The following is a 19,645-nucleotide window of genomic DNA, read 5'->3' as shown; positions in this document are numbered from 1 at the left end:
TGAGAAAGGCCATGCTCGTGGCCAATTGTGATAAAAAGTGAGTTTCATCAACTTTCTCCAAGCTAGTTGGATGCTCCATTGATCCAATAATAACCTCTAGAACACTGCAATACATAAGTGGATAATCCATCACAAGGAGTATCCAATTAAAATAGCTTGTTCTAACCTCTCTCCATCTATTGGGTTCCTAAGGGCATTCAATGTCTGGGTCTTGTCCGTACAATCATTGGATGCGATAACCCACACATGGATCATCCCTTACTACAGAACTCATACACATTTAATGACCACTGAATTGATTGATTGTAATCAATATTTTTCATAGGTCTACCTATTAAAATAAAAGTGATCGCCTTCCGTATGTCCAAGAGCACGCTCTATTTCACATCGGTGACCTATTTTTCATATCCACTAATGCATTTCACCTTACATAAGAGCCACCGGGATCTTGGCATATATATTGTTTGAGTAATATTACCATTAATTTCTCTAACACGCCTAACTTCACAATAAACTAGACTCCATAATCAAGGGGTTCATAGTTTGACTTATTAAGGTTTATAATCATGCTATGAATTTTAATATTCGACTTCCTTTGTCTTCAATGAGGAAACCTTGTTCAGAGGTGGCTCCTTGATTTTCCAATGAATCTACCAATTGATTATGTTGTCTCTTGATATGATAAAATTTCATGCTTTCAAATTTTTGGATTTACAAGATGATATTTTATATCAATGGAGAGATATCATGTTCTAATTTCTCTTTAATTTTATGAATCTATTGGATGACAATCATGGAATCATCAAAAACCACCAAATGTCAAATTTTCCTTTCTATTGTTATCTCCAAACCTTGCCATAATGCTAATAATTCTGCTTGATTACTAGTTGACCTTCCTAAACCCCATGCAAATTGATTCTCTATTTCTTCATTGGGGCGAAGGATAACCCTTCCCACTCCTACCTCCGCACGATTTCCCTTTGAAGCTCCACCAAAGAAATGAGAGTGATGTACCATTAGCGAAAATTTGAGGTATAAAATGGGTCAACTAAGGAATATTATAAAATAATAGTTGAAATAATAAAATAATATTATATTACCTCATCAAGTTTTGGAGTAAAATCGTAGGGAGTAAGTTGAAAATACAAGATGAAAAATAAGTATTTTTTTTTTACTCCAAAAATGGTGACTCGTCTGCCATGGTTGAAATCATCATATTGAATCCTATTGGTTCTTATAGAGTTATTTTTTTGTTGTACATTTTTGTTTTGATGCCCATTTTTTACCTCAAATATTTTCTAATGCTTGTTGAGTCTCTATTCCTGAAACTGATCATTATCTATCCTTATGATATATAATTTCTTAGAAATAATATTTTTAATGTGACAACGATTGTGAGGATGCCCCAGTTGAATCCATTTTTTTTTTCTATCGAGATATTATCCAAATCCCATGGATCATAGTCTCAAAGATTAATTGGATTGCCAGAGTTGGTGTCGATGTGGAATTTGTTTTAACACCCTTGAATATAGAATGAGTGAGGGATAACCAAATAGATCAACGCAAATACTTGGGCAATGCCATATAACATCTTAGAATTACAAATTTAGGTTTTTTCTGATGAGGAAACTGAAATTTCCATTTTTCAAACATATTAATCAAATACACAGAAATGCATTAAATATCATTGGTAGGAACAATATATATTTTCCACACCTTGGTGGAGAGGGGACACTATTGAAAAACACGAATGATATCTTGTCCAGTAGATCCATATAAAACACATTGAGTGATGCGGGAGCATCCAGCCCAAAAAGGAAATTATTGTAAATAATAGACATAGGATTCATACAGTTGTGGAATTAGTTTAATATTTAGGCTTTTATTAGATATTTTCAAAATAAATAAATAAAACTAGGAGAGCTTTTAGGCACAAAAGGAATGGATATGGACGATTAAGTGATAAGGAAAGCTTTTCTATTTTAGAACAAGGGAAAAAGACAGAATAAAGCTGAAGGGATGCTTTTGCCATATGTATGCATTGCATGAGCTTTAGTTGAGTGATTTTAGGATTTTTAGATCATGCTAAGTTTAATAAATTAGGAAGCCTCAAAGGCATTGGGTGTGTGTGAGGAGTGAGTGTGGGGAGTGAGCAAGGGTTCTCCTTGGGAGCCTTCGGGCAGTTTGTAAAAGGGCCATCGATTTGCCTATCTGGCCATGAATAGAACTTTTGTGAATGCTTGTTTTATGTATATATGAGTATGTTAATTCAGTTCTGTATGAACATGATTGCCGTAATGAATTATGAGATATGGTTCTGTGCATGATGGCAGAAATCGATGTTATATAATGTGAAATTGCATGGGTGGCTAATGGTTCCTATTTGTTTTCTCATGCGCACATGCTGTGGAATGATTCTTGAAATAGTTGCCTTTCGTTTGATGCATACTGGCTTAAAGTCGCAGTTATGCGTAGGCTCTGGTTTTTTAAGAATTCCTGAATTGTAGATTGAGATTCTCAACGGACAGATGGTGCTATTTTTCCAACACGAAATTACTGTGTGTGAATTACAAAGTTTCGAAATTGAAAGCAATTATATATGACCTGTGACAAAAGTATACAGACAGCGTCGTCAGTTCGAAAGGTAGGAGCGATTGATACATATATACAAGTTGTCCATGGTAATTTGGTGCCGTATCTACATACGAGCCTGTGTGTAGAATAAGGGACGACCATAACCAGTGCCTTATCAAAGCAAGACGAGGCAATATAGGTTGAACGCATGAACTGTTAGATGATGACGGGTTTCAACAGTTAATTAAGGTGAATGTACACAGCTATTATTCCTTGAAGATCTGCGCCCATACCAAAGATAGACAGCGGATGGAATAAGTGGAAGTATATATATTGTATGCATTTGAAGGTTCATTACTCATAGGCCTGTTGCATGTTTAAATTGCCGAGGAGACGGTATTGTTATAAAAAGGTTCTATAAACCAGTTGAGTGTGTGCTCAATTTACAAACTGTGACTGCTCTATATATATATATGACTTCCGTTGCGTAGGTGGGCTGAAGGCGTGGTAGCCAGCAATGTTTTCAGCCGAGATGTGTAACGCTATATGATATAGCGTAGAGATATATATATATACATATATTGTGTGTATGTTCGCCTATTGGATATCGCTCTTAAGACTTTGCCAAAAAGCCACTGGTTGCAATAAGCAGATGAAGTTTAAAGGTAAGGCGCATTCTTTGATTGAGTCCAGCCCATATATATTTTGAGATTGCTTATGGGAATGTCCGAAGTATTTAAGTTGTGAATTGGATTTAATTCCAAGCATGGGTTTTGTAAATCATGAGATTACAACGCCATGAAACAAGCTTTTATATGCATGGTGATCGGAGGATCCTGGTAGAAGCGGCCTGGGAGCAGCCTGGGCTGCATCAGGTGGTATCAGAGCTAGAATGCTCAACTGAAGATGTTTGTTTTTTTGAGAACTGAAGTGGGATGAATGATTTTTAATCTGATATGCAAACTACACAAGTGAACAGGATTGCGAAAGAGGAAAGAAGACAAGATCATGCAAGATCTTAAGAGGTGAGATTATTTTTCTGATTTGAAATTTATAAATGAAGTTTATGGTTGCAGAGACGGTGGCAGTGAACCTGGCATTCAGCTGAAGGCTGGATAGGGAGGACAATTGCAGTGAAGAAGAAGAAGAAGGTGAGTTGAAGAGATAGCCTAGAGAGAGCAGAGGAGTGCTCAAGAGGTTCCAGAGGCAGTGAACCAGTACTTACCAAAAGACTGAGTGAGGAGAGCTCGGTGAGGTAAGTTGCAGCAAGAGAGGTTGCTGTTGCAGAGGCTAGTACAACTCATGGTGAATAGAAAACTTACGAGGAAGCAGTCTGCCAGAGGCAGAGAGAGTTTTTCTAGAGGAAGAAGAGGTTCAGAGAAATGCCACAGAGATGAAATGACTGCAGAGGTTCGAAAAAGAGAGATTGCAGAGATAAAGGTACAATTGCAGGTACTAGAAAAATGGCTACAAGAGCGGGGAAATCGGAAAGGAAAATGGATCTTTCCACTGAAGGGAAAGAGAGTGATTTGGCGACAGTTGCAGAGGAGGTTGAGGCAAATTGTGTTTGCCTTGCTGAAAAAGGGACTTAGAGTTCTTGCGCCAGAGTTGGAGTTTGAAATTCCCACATGCAGATATATTAAAAGAAAAATGTTGAAGGAAGCAGTCAAGACTGAAAGGTCTTGTGGTTTTAAAACTAATGAATTGTGTATGTTTGCAGGTACAATACAAGAAGATGAGCAAATTTTGAAGTTTGTTCAAGAAGAGTTGAATCTGAAGATTGTTCAGATCGATGCTGAGATAACAAGATCACAGGAGGAAATGAAGACATAGGAGAAGATCATTGATGATTTCTTGAGTTATTGGGCAAATCCAGATCAGATGGATAATGTAAAACCATGTATTTTTGTAGCTGACAATTGTGATGTGATTACAGGTTTTACTGAGGAGGATGTGAAACCTTGTGCGACTGTTACAGTACAAGAGGAAGCTCGTATGGATGCAGAAGAAGTGGATCAGTCTATAGCACGGATAAGTGAAGCAACAGTTGAGTGTGTTAAAACTGGAAGTTTATGTATGAATGCAGGTGATGATGATATGCTTCAGCAATGCTACAGAGAAATTGCATTATTAGAATATTTGTTGGAGAATCCAGAATATGACAGAGAGATTGCAGAAGAAAGAGTTCAGTATAGTGAACAAAAGGAGAAAGACATCATGGAAACAGATGGTATGGGAGGAAGACTAGTTGATAGTCTTAAGAGTTCTTTAGAGAATTCTTTGGGCAGAGAGAATCAGCATACTGATGTGCTGATTGGGATGGAACAACATACTGAGATGCTGGCAGAGGGAAGTAAGGCACTGATGCCTTGTGATTTTAATTTTAACATGTGTTCTGTGAATGCAGGTATGGTCGCCGGTGCTGAGAAACATTTGACTCAGCTCAACAGTCAATTGAAGGGAAAAGAAGTTCTATGTTCCAGAAGGCAAGAGGGGTGGATGATCGGGTGGCAGTCAGAATAGAGACCAGCATAGAAGCAAGAAATCAGCAGCTTGAAGATTTATTGGACAAGGAAATTGGATTAACCAGAAGAATCATGCTGAAAGTGTCTCAGAAAAAGACATCAGCAAAGAAGGGAAGTAGCAGAAGAAGCAAGAGGAAGACAGCAGAAGATTGCAAGAGTACAGCTAGTGGAGCAAAGCAGCATAAAGTGTGGAGACCTGGAGAAGAACAACAGACAAAAGCAGCGACAAATGCAAAGTTACAGTACAAGATATGGGATCCAAGCAAACATAGATCTGAACACATGATCAGGAGATCATGAAATTTTCTACCTTGGGAGTATGATGCGGGAGCATCCAGCCCAAAAAGGAAATTATTGTGGAATTAGTTTAATATTTAGGCTTTTATTAGATATTTTCAAAATAAATAAATAAAACTAGGAGAGCTTTTAGGCACAAAAGGAATGGATATGGACCATTAAGTGATAAGGAAAGCTTTTCTATTTTAGAACAAGGGAAAAAGACAGAATAAAGCTGAAGGGATGCTTTTGCCATATGTATGCATTGCATGAGCTTTAGTTGAGTGATTTTAGGATTTTTAGATCATGCTAAGTTTAATAAATTAGGAAGCCTCAAAGGCATTGGGTGTGTGTGAGGAGTGAGTGTGAGGAGTGAGCAAGGGTTCTCCTTGGGAGCCTTCGGGCAGTTTGTAAAAGGGCCATCGATTTGCCTATCTGGCCATGAATAGAACTTTTGTGAATGCTTGTTTTATGTATATATGAGTATGTTAATTCAATTCTGTATGAACATGATTGCCGTAATGAATTATGTGATATGGTTATGTGCATGATGGCAGAAATTGATGTTATATAATGTGAAATTGCATGGGTGGCTAATGGTTCCTATTTGTTTTCTCATGTGCACATGCTGTGGAATGATTCTTGAAATAGTTGCCTTTCGTTTGATGCATACTGGCTTAAAGTCGCAGTTATGCGTAGGCTCTGGTTTTTTAAGAATTCATGAATTGTAGATTGAGATTCTCAACGGACAGATGATGCTATTTTTCCAACACAAAATTACTGTGTGTGAATTACAAAGTTTCGAAATTGAAAGCAATTATAGATGACCTGTGACAAAAGTATAGAGACAGCGTCGTCAGTTCGAAAGGTAGGAGCGATTGATACATATATACGAGTTGTCCATGGTAATTTGGTGCCGTATCTACATACGAGCCTGTGTGTAGAATAAGGGATGGCCATAACCAGTGCCTTATCAAAGCAAGACGAGGCAATATAGGTTGAACGCATGAACTGTTAGATGATGACAGGTTTCAACAGTTAATTAAGGTGAATGTACACAGCTATTATTCCTTGAAGATCTGCGCCCATACCAAAGATAGACAGCGGATGGCGTAAGTGGAAGTATATATATTGTATGCATTTGAAGGTTCATTACTCATAGGCCTGTTGCATGTTTAAATTGCCGAGGAGGCGGTATTGTTATAAAACGGTTCTATAAACCGGTTGAGCGTGTGCTCAATTTACAAACCGTGACTGCTCTATATATATATATGACTTCCGTTGCGTAGGTGGGCTGAAGGCGTGGTAGCCAGCAATGTTTTCGGTCGAGATGTGTAACGCTATATGATATAGCATAGAGATATATATATATACATATATTGTGTGTATGTTCGCCTATTGGATATCACTGCTAAGACTTTGCCAAAAAGCCACTGGTTGCAATAAGCAGATGAAGTTTAAAGGTAAGGCGCACTCTTTGATTGAGTCCAGCCCATATATATTTTGAGATTGCTTATGGGAATGTCCGAAGTATTTAAGTTGTGAATTGGATTTAATTCCAAGCATGGGTTTTGTAAATCATGAGATTACAACGCCATGAAACAAGCTTTTATATGCATGGTGATCGGAGGATCCTGATAGAAGCGGCCTGGGAGCAGCCTGGGCTGCATCATTGAGAAGGGCCTTGCATTTTTATCCATTTTAAATTATTAGCTATCAAATTTTTCCCATGAAAAGGATCCCAACAAAATAAATTCATTTTAGGAAGGCCATCCTTGTTGAAAATTTTACTTCATATACTTGTAGCATGAGGATGCCAATTCCATATTTGATTGTGTAGAATCTCTTCTTATCATCAAATCATATTCTGTGACTAGGTTGATTGGTTATGAGTGGCACAAATACCTTGAGAGACTTTGTCAATGTGAGCGAATGAGGATGAAGATTGGAGGGATAATCACGACAGATCCATCTGACCCTTTGGCCACTTTCATCCCATTTTGATATGTCTACTAATATGATGTATCCATTTTATTCCATCCATTTTTTTAGTTCTTGAAGTCCTGGATTTTCATTTATCAAGTTAGCAAAGGGAACACAATCCTTCCATAGGTGAATGCATGCTAGTTCCCTCCATATAACTAAGAATTCATTTTATTTAACATCCCTCCAAATAGATCCAAATACATGTCCAATATTTTTTTGAATCAAAAGGTTATTATTTTGGAGGCACCTCTAAGAAAAAGGGTGTTTTCAGTGAACTAATAATGATTAATCCCTTTAACATTCTAAGATATGCTTAGGCCCAATAGTGTTCCTTCTTTCCTTTCTACCTCCAAATTTCGACTGACGCTCTCAACCATAATAATATACAAGAGGGGACATAAAGGACACCCCTTTTTGAGGCCCTTGGAAGAAAAGATGAAAGGGGTCAATTGAACATTGACTAGTGGGGAAATCCAAGGCGCTTCAATACAATCCTTAATCCAACTAATAAAGTCTTCACAAAGACCATAATTTTAAAGAATTAAATAAAGAAAGGAATGATTTAGCCCATCAAAATCATTGTCTATGTCCATATTAATCACCATCATTGCTTTGTCATTGTCCTTGTTGGAATTAATTTCTTCTTGTATAAGGAAAATATTATCAGGGATGAACCTTTGCTACATGAATCCCCCTTTTTATTTTAATATAAATGTTGGAAGCCACATTTTCAACCAGTCAAAATTTTGTAAGCTGAGTTGCATATAGATATAGGATGAATGTGAGAAAAATTCATATGATTCAATTCTTTAGGGATGACTGAAAGAAAGGATGAGTTTGTACTCCCTCCCAGTTTTCTTTTCCTTTGCTTGTTTCTCAAAATGATGATCAAATCCCTTTTAATTAGGATCCAAAAATATCGAAAGAAACTTATGGAAAACCCATCTTAGCCCACGGATTTATCAGTATCCAAATCCCAAATCGCATCGTAAACTTCTTCTTTTTCATTTCTCTAATAATCATCGAACTAGAACAATTTGAGATCACCGAGCATATATCTCAAAGGAATCCCTAATATTAGGCCATGTTTATTTCTTTTTCCTCATGGTAAAAAGCCTAAAAATGTTGGAAATCCTCCTGCTTGATGTCTTGAAATGAGGTTATTTGCAACCTTCCCTTTGGAGAAATTTATCTTACCTTGTTTCTAAGTTCCCTTTCCTTAGCTTGCTTGTGGAAAAAGAAGGTATTCTAGTCCCCTTCTTGTAACCAAAAACTCCTTGATTTGAGTCGCCATAAATTCCTCTTGCCTGCTAGTGACAAATATTTTCGTAGTTAGCTATCTTTCTTTTTCCAAGTGCCAATTCTCAACTGAAGACTCATTTTTTAATTATTGATTATCTTCTAGTTGCTTCACTAATTGACATACCTTCTTCCAAGGGGTTGTTATGGATCCTTTAACCATTTCTTAGAGGCTTTTGAAATTTCTAAACTTTTATTCCCATACATAAGTCGATGACCCTGATAATGAAATTTTCTATGCTTCTAATATTATATCAAAAACCCTTTCCTCCTAGGTGGAAGCAGGATTGTAACGAAAGGGGATGGGTCTAAGATTTACCAACTGCTCAATTGAAAAAGTGATCGCGCAATGATCAAAATCACCTTGCATTTTTATTAAAGAGGGTAAATCTAGCCCTTTCAAAATTTAGATACCATGTATAATGAATATGTCCAAAGGAATTACAATATGGTTTTCACCATATATGTGGTTTTTCCATGTATATTTGCTCGATTTAGGTGGAGAATCAATTAGATCCTAGTTGCATATCATATTTTCCGTGTGATCCCTAAAAGGATCTCTAACTAGACATCCTCCCCTTATTTTAGCAGGTCTTAGAATTGTATTTAAGTCACGCCCCATGATGTAGTTAATATATAAGTCTTTGTTTTTTTATTTCACTAATATAATCCCAAAAATCCGTGTTCTCACCATATTTAACTAAAGAATAATTGTTAACTATTGGGATATGCTCACACGTGTCCCTAAATCCAAGTAGTACCGTTATTGGAAATTGGGTTTTTATGCTCTCAGTTAGATTGAAATGCATACCTGAGTAAAAAATAACTAATCCTCTTCAAGCACCTTTGAAACCTTGTGCTAGTCCATTACTATTATTCCAAAATATATCTGCCACTTTAATTGCTCCCTAATCTTCTAACTTGGTTTCTTGCAAGAGGAGAATCCAATGATCTTCTTACTTTATCATGCCTTTGACTGCTAGGATTTTTGAGGGGCTTCCCAAACCCCTTATATTCCATGATAATACTTTCATTTGGGAAGAGTATTTTGATACAGACCTCCTTGTTCCATTCCTTTTTTTCCCTTAACAACTTTAAGTTTTAGAGCTTCAGTGACCATAGTCTGATTTCACAATTTTTTGTTATGATCAACTTCTTGCTCTCTCATTGTCTTTTTGGGTTGCCAACCTTTTTTCTTATTTCTCTCTATCTCATGACTACTACCCTCATCCACCCATACTAGAATTTTTGCCATATTTCAAGCGATAACTCTTGGACTAGAGGAATCATCCCCATCTACTCCCTCCACAACAAAATCAGGTTTATATCCATAGATAAAATCCAATTACAACTGATTAGGGTTGTGAACCATAGTCATATCTTCTTCATTGACTTCACCTTTTTCATATTGTGCACTATCTCCTTCATCATTTGGTGCTCCTTTATTCAAATTAGGGTTTGAGAAATCCTAACTGTCTCCCCCTTGATTCTAAAGAACTTCGAAAGGGTTTGCAAACATAGATGCTCCATTATTATTTTGCCTATTTTGGTTATTTTCTTCTTCTAATTTCCCTCGATTTCCTCCTCACTATTATATCCTCCATTGTTCCCCTTGAGGTATAACTGGTACAAGGCCCTTATTGCTAGAGGCATTCGAGACATTCCTAGCAAAGTAGTTGTATTCATGTAAATGTGGGCATTTAAATGTGATATGCTCATAATTGAGGGTTTTCATGTGGGTCCAATCCCTGAGGGTTATATTGATCTTAAAGGGAAAGCCTTTTTCCAAATCTAGCGTGACATAGATATTGGCACATGCAAATTGGGATCCCTCAGGTTCTTCCCTGTCCAAGTATTTTCCAACCTTATTTCTTATTTCTCTTAGACAGTCATCACTCTAGGGGGACAAGGGAATCCATTACAATTTCACCCATACAAGTATCGTTGTTAGGATATCCTCATCAGGGTTGAAGTATAGATTTCACTTATTCATATACATACCTCTGTATCCAAAAAAATATCGCCCATTCCTAAATATCACATGTTTGTCTTCTTTTCATTCAAACAAAAGAGAAAAGAATCCATTACCACAAGAATATAAGGAAATACCGCCCTTCGTCATTAATTGGCAAGTCTTATTAATCCAGGTTTCCATTCACCACATAACCACATCCTCATCAATTTTCCAATCAAAGCTCTCTCCAAGAATGCGAGTGTAGCCTCACGGGGGCTTCATTGGGTAAGAAATACTATACCATGTATGTTCATATTGGGGGATATATATTGAGGAAAAAATGATATAATATATTGAGCATATAACATGGGTTAAAGGTTTTTTATATTGGCAAATATAAAAAATGGAGTTCAATTTAATGAAAAATATAAAGGAGTATAACAAATGTAAGTGAAAAAATGGATACCTACAATATCTAGTGGACGTAGGGGTTTTTTAAATTGAGAAGGTATATTGCGTTCATATCGGTAGGGGGTTAAATAATGTTATTAATAAATATTGAAATTATAAACCCAAGATTATAAACCCTCATATTAAAATCAACATTATAAACTCTAATATCAGGAACCCTATATATTAAACAATTATGATTTATAATCCTAGGGTTCAATATATTAATCTTATTTTTATAATGTTACGGTTTATGATATTTGTTTTAATATTAGTGTAACAACCATGAAATAACAACACGTAATTAATTAGATTAATCAAGCGGTATATAATCAACACACAATTTATCAACTAGTTAGCATTAAATTTCAAAAGAAATGTGAGGAGAGACAACCTACCTGTGGAATGCTAGTTGAATTCTGCTGACTGCAACAAAGTCTTGGGGACGACTTTCCACCCAACCTTAGGCTCAATTGCACAAAATCTTGATACAACTGGCCACCCTCGAGCCCTCAATCAACGTACTATTGCTAGGGTATCCTTTGTCTCACAATGCTATTCTCCCAAGAGAATGGATGATAGAATCATGGAATGATGGAATGCCTGTCATCTTCCTCCTCATCTATTAAATAGAGCAAACATTGGAAGGGGAACCACATGCACACATTCCATGTGTCAACATGCAACTTTATTGCTTTCTTGTTTTATTCTTTTGTTTTTACTTTTTGATAGCTTTACTGATTTTTACGAATTTCTTGTTTTATTCTTATTTATATTTATTTAGAGCATGTAATTAATTTATTAATTTATTATTATTTATTATTTATTTACTATTACTATTTTTTTTATTTATTGTTTATTACTTATTTAATATTATATTATATTATTTATTATTAAGGGACATTACATTTATTTTGTTATTTATTACTTCATGTAACAGTCCCGACACCCTCTGTTGAACTAGTATAACTAGCAGGCATCGAAAGTTTCACAACACCCAGGAAATCCCAAGGAATCTCTGTCCTTTCTCCCACTTTCAGAATCGGGCATATGCCTCCTCGGTCTGTATCCTAGTCCAAGGCTGGCCCCAAGGCTCGTGCCTAACTCAGACCTCATCTACCCCAAGGCAGGCATCCGGTACAATGCTTAATATCTCCTAGCATCTCACAAGGTTGGCCCACTCCCTCCACAACTCACTAAGGCGCACAACCCCAGGCATTGAAGTCCTTACACCCCTACCAGACTTCGGCATCCCAATACAATACTAGGCACCTAACCTTCAATATCAGGCACTTGGCCTCCTCAAGATGGTCCCATAGCCCTCAAGAGCTATACAAGACAAAGGAACCACTAGCATATGTAATGTTGATTGAGTTTGTCCCCAGCCCATATGGTGTTACATATTCTCCCTCGCAGGTATGGGCTCCTACGAGATCATCAATTATGGGATGCTAGTTGAACACTAGTTGAATTCTGCTAACTGCAGCAAAGTCTTGGGGACAACTCTCCACCCAACCGTAGGCTCAATTGCACAAAATCTTGCTACAACTGGCCACCCTCGAGCCCTCAATCAACGTACTATTGCCAAGGTATCCTTTGTCTCACAACACTATTCTTCCAAGAGAATGGATGATGGAATCATGGAATGATGGAATGCCTCTCATCTTCCTCCTCATCTATTAAATAGAGCAAACATTGAAGGGAAATCACATGCACACACTCCATGTGTCAACATGCAACTTTACTGCTTTCTTGTTTTATTCTTTTGTTTTTTACTTTTTGATAGCTTTAATGATTTTTACTACTTTTCTGTTTATTCTTATTTATATTTATTTAGAGCATGTAATTAATTTATTATTATTTATTATTTATTTACTATTACTATTTTTTTATTTATTGTTTATTATTTATTTAATATTACTTAATATTATTTATTATATATTATTTTTATTATTTATTATTTATTATTAAGGGACATTACATTTATTTAATTATTTATTACTTCATGTAATAGTCCCGACAGCCTCTGCTAAACTTAGTATAACCAGCAAGCATCGAAAGTTTCACAACACCCGGGAAATCCCAAGGAATCTCTGTCCTTTTTCCCACTTTTGGAATCAGGCATAAGCCTCCTCAGTCTATATCCTAGTCCAAGGCTGGACCCAAGGCTCGCGCCTGACTCAGACCTCATCTGCCCCAAGACAGGCATCTGGTACAGTGCTCAATGTCTCCGAGCATCTCACAAGGTTGGCCCACTCCCTCCATAACTCACTAACGCGCACATCCCTAGGCATCGAAGTCCTTACATCCCTAACAGACTTCGGCATCCCAATACAATACTAGGCACCTAGCCTTCAATATCAGGCACTTAGCCTTCTCAAGATGGTCCCATATCCCTCAAGAGCTATACAAGAAAAAGGAACCACTGGCATATGTAGTGTTGATTGAGTTTGTCCCCAGCCCATATGGTGTTACTTATTCTCCCTCGTTCATATGGGCTCGCACGAGATCATCAAATAAACCGGCCCTATCGGCCCATTTGTGGAGTCTTGTCAATCATCACACCTCAACATGCAACCAATATATTAGCTATACCATCATAGTATCATAGAAAATAATCCACATGCCAAGTCTTGCATGTCATCGTGAGAACATTCATCATTATTAATCACAACATTATGAATAATAACGAACTGCATGCTCATGCATGTCATAAATTTGTATGCAACTATTACATGCTTCACCTCATAAAATACCATCATAAGTTATAACATCAACATATTTGCATCAAAGACATATCATGACTTCACATAATAAATGAACCACATGTCAATAAACCTCATATTATAGCATTGTAATTTCTATGCCACGTTATGCATATCATATCCATCATGAGTATTCAACATTAAATACCTATCATCACGTAGTAAATGAATATGTCAATATACCTCAACATAACATCATAAACATCATAACAGTTAATTAAACTAAATTGAAATCATATTGTAAGATTTAGATGTATCATAAAGTTTAAACAATAAAACATGATTTAGATGCTCCATAAAAGTATCTGTCTTAGCTAAATAAGCACTCCTAATTAGTTCACCACACATTTTAATCAAGTAAGTAAGGAAAGTCATTAAAAATAACATATGCATCTTCCTAGGTAGCTAACCCTGGGCTATATTGGTCTCTCTGGACCTTGACTTGCTAAGACTCACGGTTTTCTCGATAGAGGCTATCGTTTCCTATCTAATATTCAAGTACACCGAAGGCCACACTTTAACTCACAATCGAACATTGGCTGAGTGCTCTTTCACTCTATGAATACTGCCTTGGGTCTAGGCCTGAGTTAGCGTCCATACCTCTATAGTGAAGGATACTTGACAAAAATAACAAAAAACAACTGTATGAGTCTATTTCATTGTACTCTTGGCTGACAATATTTCATTTTTCAGTTTAGAACATTAGTTGTCCAATTCTGGTCCAGAAAACTCATGCGTTTAGTTTCAGCTGTAAGTTCTCCAATTTTCAGCATAGATTTCAGTTACAGAGCTCTCTTTCAATTATAACAACATTTTTTTCAGACAATTTATTAGCATAGGTTTCAGTTACAAGGCTCTCTTTCAATCATAACAACATTTTTTTCAGACAGTTTATTGGCAGTTATCAACTTAAGTTCATAATATATACACTCTTCTTAAATATATATTCATGGCATTTGCCAATAAGTAATTTGTATGCCGTTCATATTTCCTACTCATGTAAATTTCTCATAAATCTAAAAATACATAAGCAGGCAAATAGGTAGTAATGTATGACTCATTGAAGTGTGCACAAATATTAACCCAGGCTAACCAGAACTAAGATCAAATCAACTATTATATGTACAAAACAATCAGGTAAAATATGTATGTTCCATTTCTCATTGTTTTTCACGATGCTTTGCTTTTAAAACATTGTTTTCCAAGTTGATGCTTGCAAATTTCTACCACCTAAACTACCATAACATCATGGCTATGAGTAATCCCAGCGATATATTCACAATCTACTATGATTTCAGCACCCATAGCCACAAATATGCTATGAATTCCAGTTGAATGCATGTAACAAGTTTTCAACAGCTCATAAATGTTATTCCTCTTTGGATGCACATCACAAATGCTTAATAGGGGGAGGTCTTTCTTGGTCATGTGAACAGTGCTTTAATGTATATTTTATTTGAATGGAGTAATACATAGCTGACTGTAAACAGTAGCTACTATTTACACGCTAAAATGTTTAAGCTCTGTTTTTTCTTTAAATATGTTACAAAGTTGAAGTGACACCTGTATCTCAGGGCTGGATTTTTATAGCTAATAATACCAAAATCAATGGGCTGGGGCAATAAGTCAGTATACCAAGAAAATTACCTATTATGGAGGCAGAGCTTAAGAAAAGCAAGTAAAAAAAAATATCCCTTGGAAGATTTTCTTTAAACATTTTAAGCTCAAAAGGAACTCTAATGAAGCTTTTTTTTTTTTTTTAAGCTCAAAAGGAACTTTGAAGAATTTATACTTTTTGAACATTCACAAGAATGCCACTACAGATCAACTTGAACTCAAAGTTCTCTTTTAGCAATGAAAGAAGAATATCATTCGTTGGCATAGCCCCAATCATGAACCTTTCCTATTCCATGTGTTGTTTTTTTTCTCGGTCAAAATCAGATTTAATCCTCGGGAAGGGGCACATAACTGTCGTTGGAAAACCAATATTCAACTCGAGCATAGCAGAAACAATGAAAAATGATTACTTAGATTATGGCATTAAGACAAACACATTAATCCACAATATAATTATAATTCAAAACCCACTCAAAGGCTTCAGAATTAACATCACGATAGAGAAATATAAGAGATGCCCCCTTTTCCAATGCCCATAAATCAAGATATGAATTTCGGGTTAGTATGGTAAATCTAAGCCATGTTAAACAGAAATGATTGGATCTGAACCCACAAGCATATTAACAATTAGCTATATGCTAAAGATGATTTTGATTATTCGCAAATACCCCTCAAAAATATTTGAAACATTCTTTTAAAATTGCAGACTAGATGGCCACAAATGCACATACACTTACATATAACGGGGAAGAGAGGAGAAATGGTGAAAAAATAAAACTTGAATCATGAACTACTCCATAGGAAACATGATCCAAGCAAGCAACACATAGATTAGCAGATGCGCACATGGGTATCTCTTCAACAGATATAGTGCCACTAGCATAGAAGAAGACATTACTTCTCATGCAAGAAATCTCTACCACTACCAACTTATTTACAAACCAATAGTGTACATTGTATACCTAAGTTCTAACTTTCAATACAAAAAAAAATGCAATTTTCATTTGAAGGCCCATCCCGACAACCATATTTATTATTGATATTTTAAAACTTAAGACTTCTCGTCCTCACTTCACTCACTGGTTTACCAAACACGAAAGATCTCTATCTTGCAAATTGTTTATCAAAAATGGAATGACAAAAAACACTGAGAACGTTTCTTTAAGACAAGCCTATGTATGCTCATTTATCCCTTTTTCTTCCTTCACAAACCAATAAGGTCAAATTATCCTCTCATTTACCAGGATTTTCTTCTAAAAGGATTCTCAGAAGCATTGCAGTAAACAGATTTCAAAACATATTTATTGTAATTAAGATGTATTCAAATATTGAATTAGGATCTGAGTATCAAAATAAACCACTGCCGTTTGTGAGGTTTGCATGTTCTAAATTCAAAGAACTCAATCTTTAACCATAGAGAATCTAGCATCAATCTGTCTATTCATCATATGCAGGAGAAATTCCCTTTCCTAAAGAAAAATCACCATTTCTATCCAGAGAATGAATATAAATACTAAGTAAACAACAATCGCAGAGAATTCATAATTAACGGAATTGGAAGGGGAGGGGATCGTGTCTATGAAAGGCAGTTTCTTATCATCTTCACCGATATCCTCATATACGCTAAGCTGAATAGATACAGAATCTTAGTGTAAAATTCGGTTGCTCGCAAGGACCGTATGGTGAGCTTTCACAATACCATAACCCTCCTTGATGTCAATATTAACTTCATAAGGTGTCACATCTTAATGAACAGGGCAGTGGAAAGACTACCCTAGACAAATAGGCCAGAGGAAAGACAAAGCCAGACACCAGTGTCATTTTACTTCCGGATTTTACTTGGAAAGGATGGGAACTCATACCTGAAGCGTAACAAAGCTGTCAAGATGAGATGGTATGGAGAATGATGCACAGGTCTGATCAGATGCCAAAAATATTATTACGAACTGCTAATAGCACATACGATCTGAAATATGTGTGTAGCGCAGTCAATTATACTGTCCATACCTAATAGAATTACCTCGGCATGTCGTGGTAGGGGCTTTACGAAATCAACAAAATAAATAAAAATTGATTGACAGTTAGCCATATCAAACAGCCAAAGAGAGATTCCAACATAAACACACAATAAACAAGAAGAGACACCGCCACCCGACCACAAACTGGATCAAATGACTGGGAAGGTTATCCCTCCCCAAAACACAAAATAAAATCATTTTATTAATAATATGGTCTGCCTGCAAGCACACCCATGAAAGCAACACCATATCAAACCCTAACAAAGCTTTAATGGCTACTGGGTTTTATATTCATCAATTACGTTTTCAATTCTAATCCCCTAAATAACAACACGTAATTAATTAGATTAATCAAGTGATATATAATCAACACGCAATTTATCAACTAGTTAGCATTAAATTTCAAAAGAAATGTGAGGAGAGACAACTTACCTATGGAATGCTAGTTGAATGCTAGTTGAATTCTTCTAACTGCAACAAAGTCTTGGGGACGACTCCCCACCCAACCTTAGGCTCAATTGCACAAAATCTTGCTACCACTGGCCACCCCCGAGCCCTCAATCAACGTACCACTGCCAGGGTATCCTCTGTCTCACAACACTATTCTCCCAAGAGAATGGATGATGGAATCATGGAGTGATGGAATGCCTCTCATCTTCCTCCTCATCTATTAAATAGAGCAAACATTGGAAGGGGAACCACATGCACACACTCCATGTGTCAACATGCAACTTTACTGCTTTCTTGTTTTATTCTTATTTATATTTATTTAGAGCATGTAATTAATTTATTAATTTATTATTATTTATTATTTATTTACTATTACTATTTTATTTATTTATTATTTTTATTATTTATTATTAAGGGACATTACAATAAGGGTTTAATATTATGACGTTATAATATTAATTCCAGGGTTTATAATATAAATGCCAGGTTTTATAATATCTAGGGTTTATAATGTTAATTCTAGGGTCTATAATATTAATCTAAGATTTAATATACTATACCTGGGATTAATATATTAAACATGGGGTTTATAATTTTAACTAATATTTTATAATGTTAGAGCTTATAACATTAATATTAGGGTTTATAATCCTAAGGTTTAAAATATTAAACTTAGGATTTAATATATTAATATTAGGGTTTATAATATTATTCTTAGTGTATATAATATTGACTTTTATAATATTAGGGTTTATAATATATTTTTTTTAATATGAAAGTTTAATATTGTGACATTGGAATGGTTGTAAAATCTATCCAACATCGCATTGTGACAAATATTGCTCAAATGAGACAATTAACCAGACAATCATTATTGCAATGATACATTACATTGTAATTCGTTCAACGTCGCACTACAATATTACACAACTAAGGTTTAATATTAGGTTTATAATATTAATTTTATAATGGTTTAATATTAGGTTGATAATGGGTTTATAATATTAATTTTAAATTTTATAAACCTAGGGGTTTAATATTAATCTTAGGGTTTATAATATTAATCTTTGGTTTTATAATGTTTGGTTTTATAATTTTAAGGTTTATAATATTTGGTTTAATATTAGGGTTTAATATTGTGATGTTGGAATGGTAAAAAAATCTATCCAACATCGCAATGTGACAAATATTGTTTCAATGTTACAAGAATTTCAGAATCATTGTCGTAATGTTACATTACATTACATAGGAATCTATTCAACATCACATTGTGACATTACAAAATTGAGATTTAATATTAGGTTTATAATATTAATCTTAGGGATTACAATATTAGGTCTTATAATGACAAGGTTTATAATATTTGGTTTAATATTAAACTATAATATTGTGACATTGGAATGGTACAAAATCTATCCAATGTAGTACTGTTACAAATGTTGTCTCAATGCCACAGTAAATCTAACAATCATTGTTGCAATCTTGTATTACATTACAATTTATTCAATGTTGCAATGCGGCATTACAAAATTGGGGTTTAATATTAAGGTTATAATAATGGGTTTATAATATTGGGTTTAATATAATGGTTTTTAATATTATGTCTAATGTTACAGTTTATAATATTGGGTTTGTAATGTTAGTGTTTAGAATATTTGGTTTAATATTAGGGTTTAGTATTGTGAAGTTGGATTGGTACATAAATTAATTCAATGTTACGTTGTGGCAAAC

Source organism: Pinus tabuliformis, chromosome 1_2 (genome assembly GCF_031772625.1).
Source record: "Pinus tabuliformis cultivar Carrire ecotype Pingquan chromosome 1_2, CPIR1, whole genome shotgun sequence".
In the NCBI taxonomy this organism is placed as follows: domain Eukaryota; kingdom Viridiplantae; phylum Streptophyta; class Pinopsida; order Pinales; family Pinaceae; genus Pinus; species Pinus tabuliformis.
Note: the sequence above shows the minus strand (reverse complement) of the source record.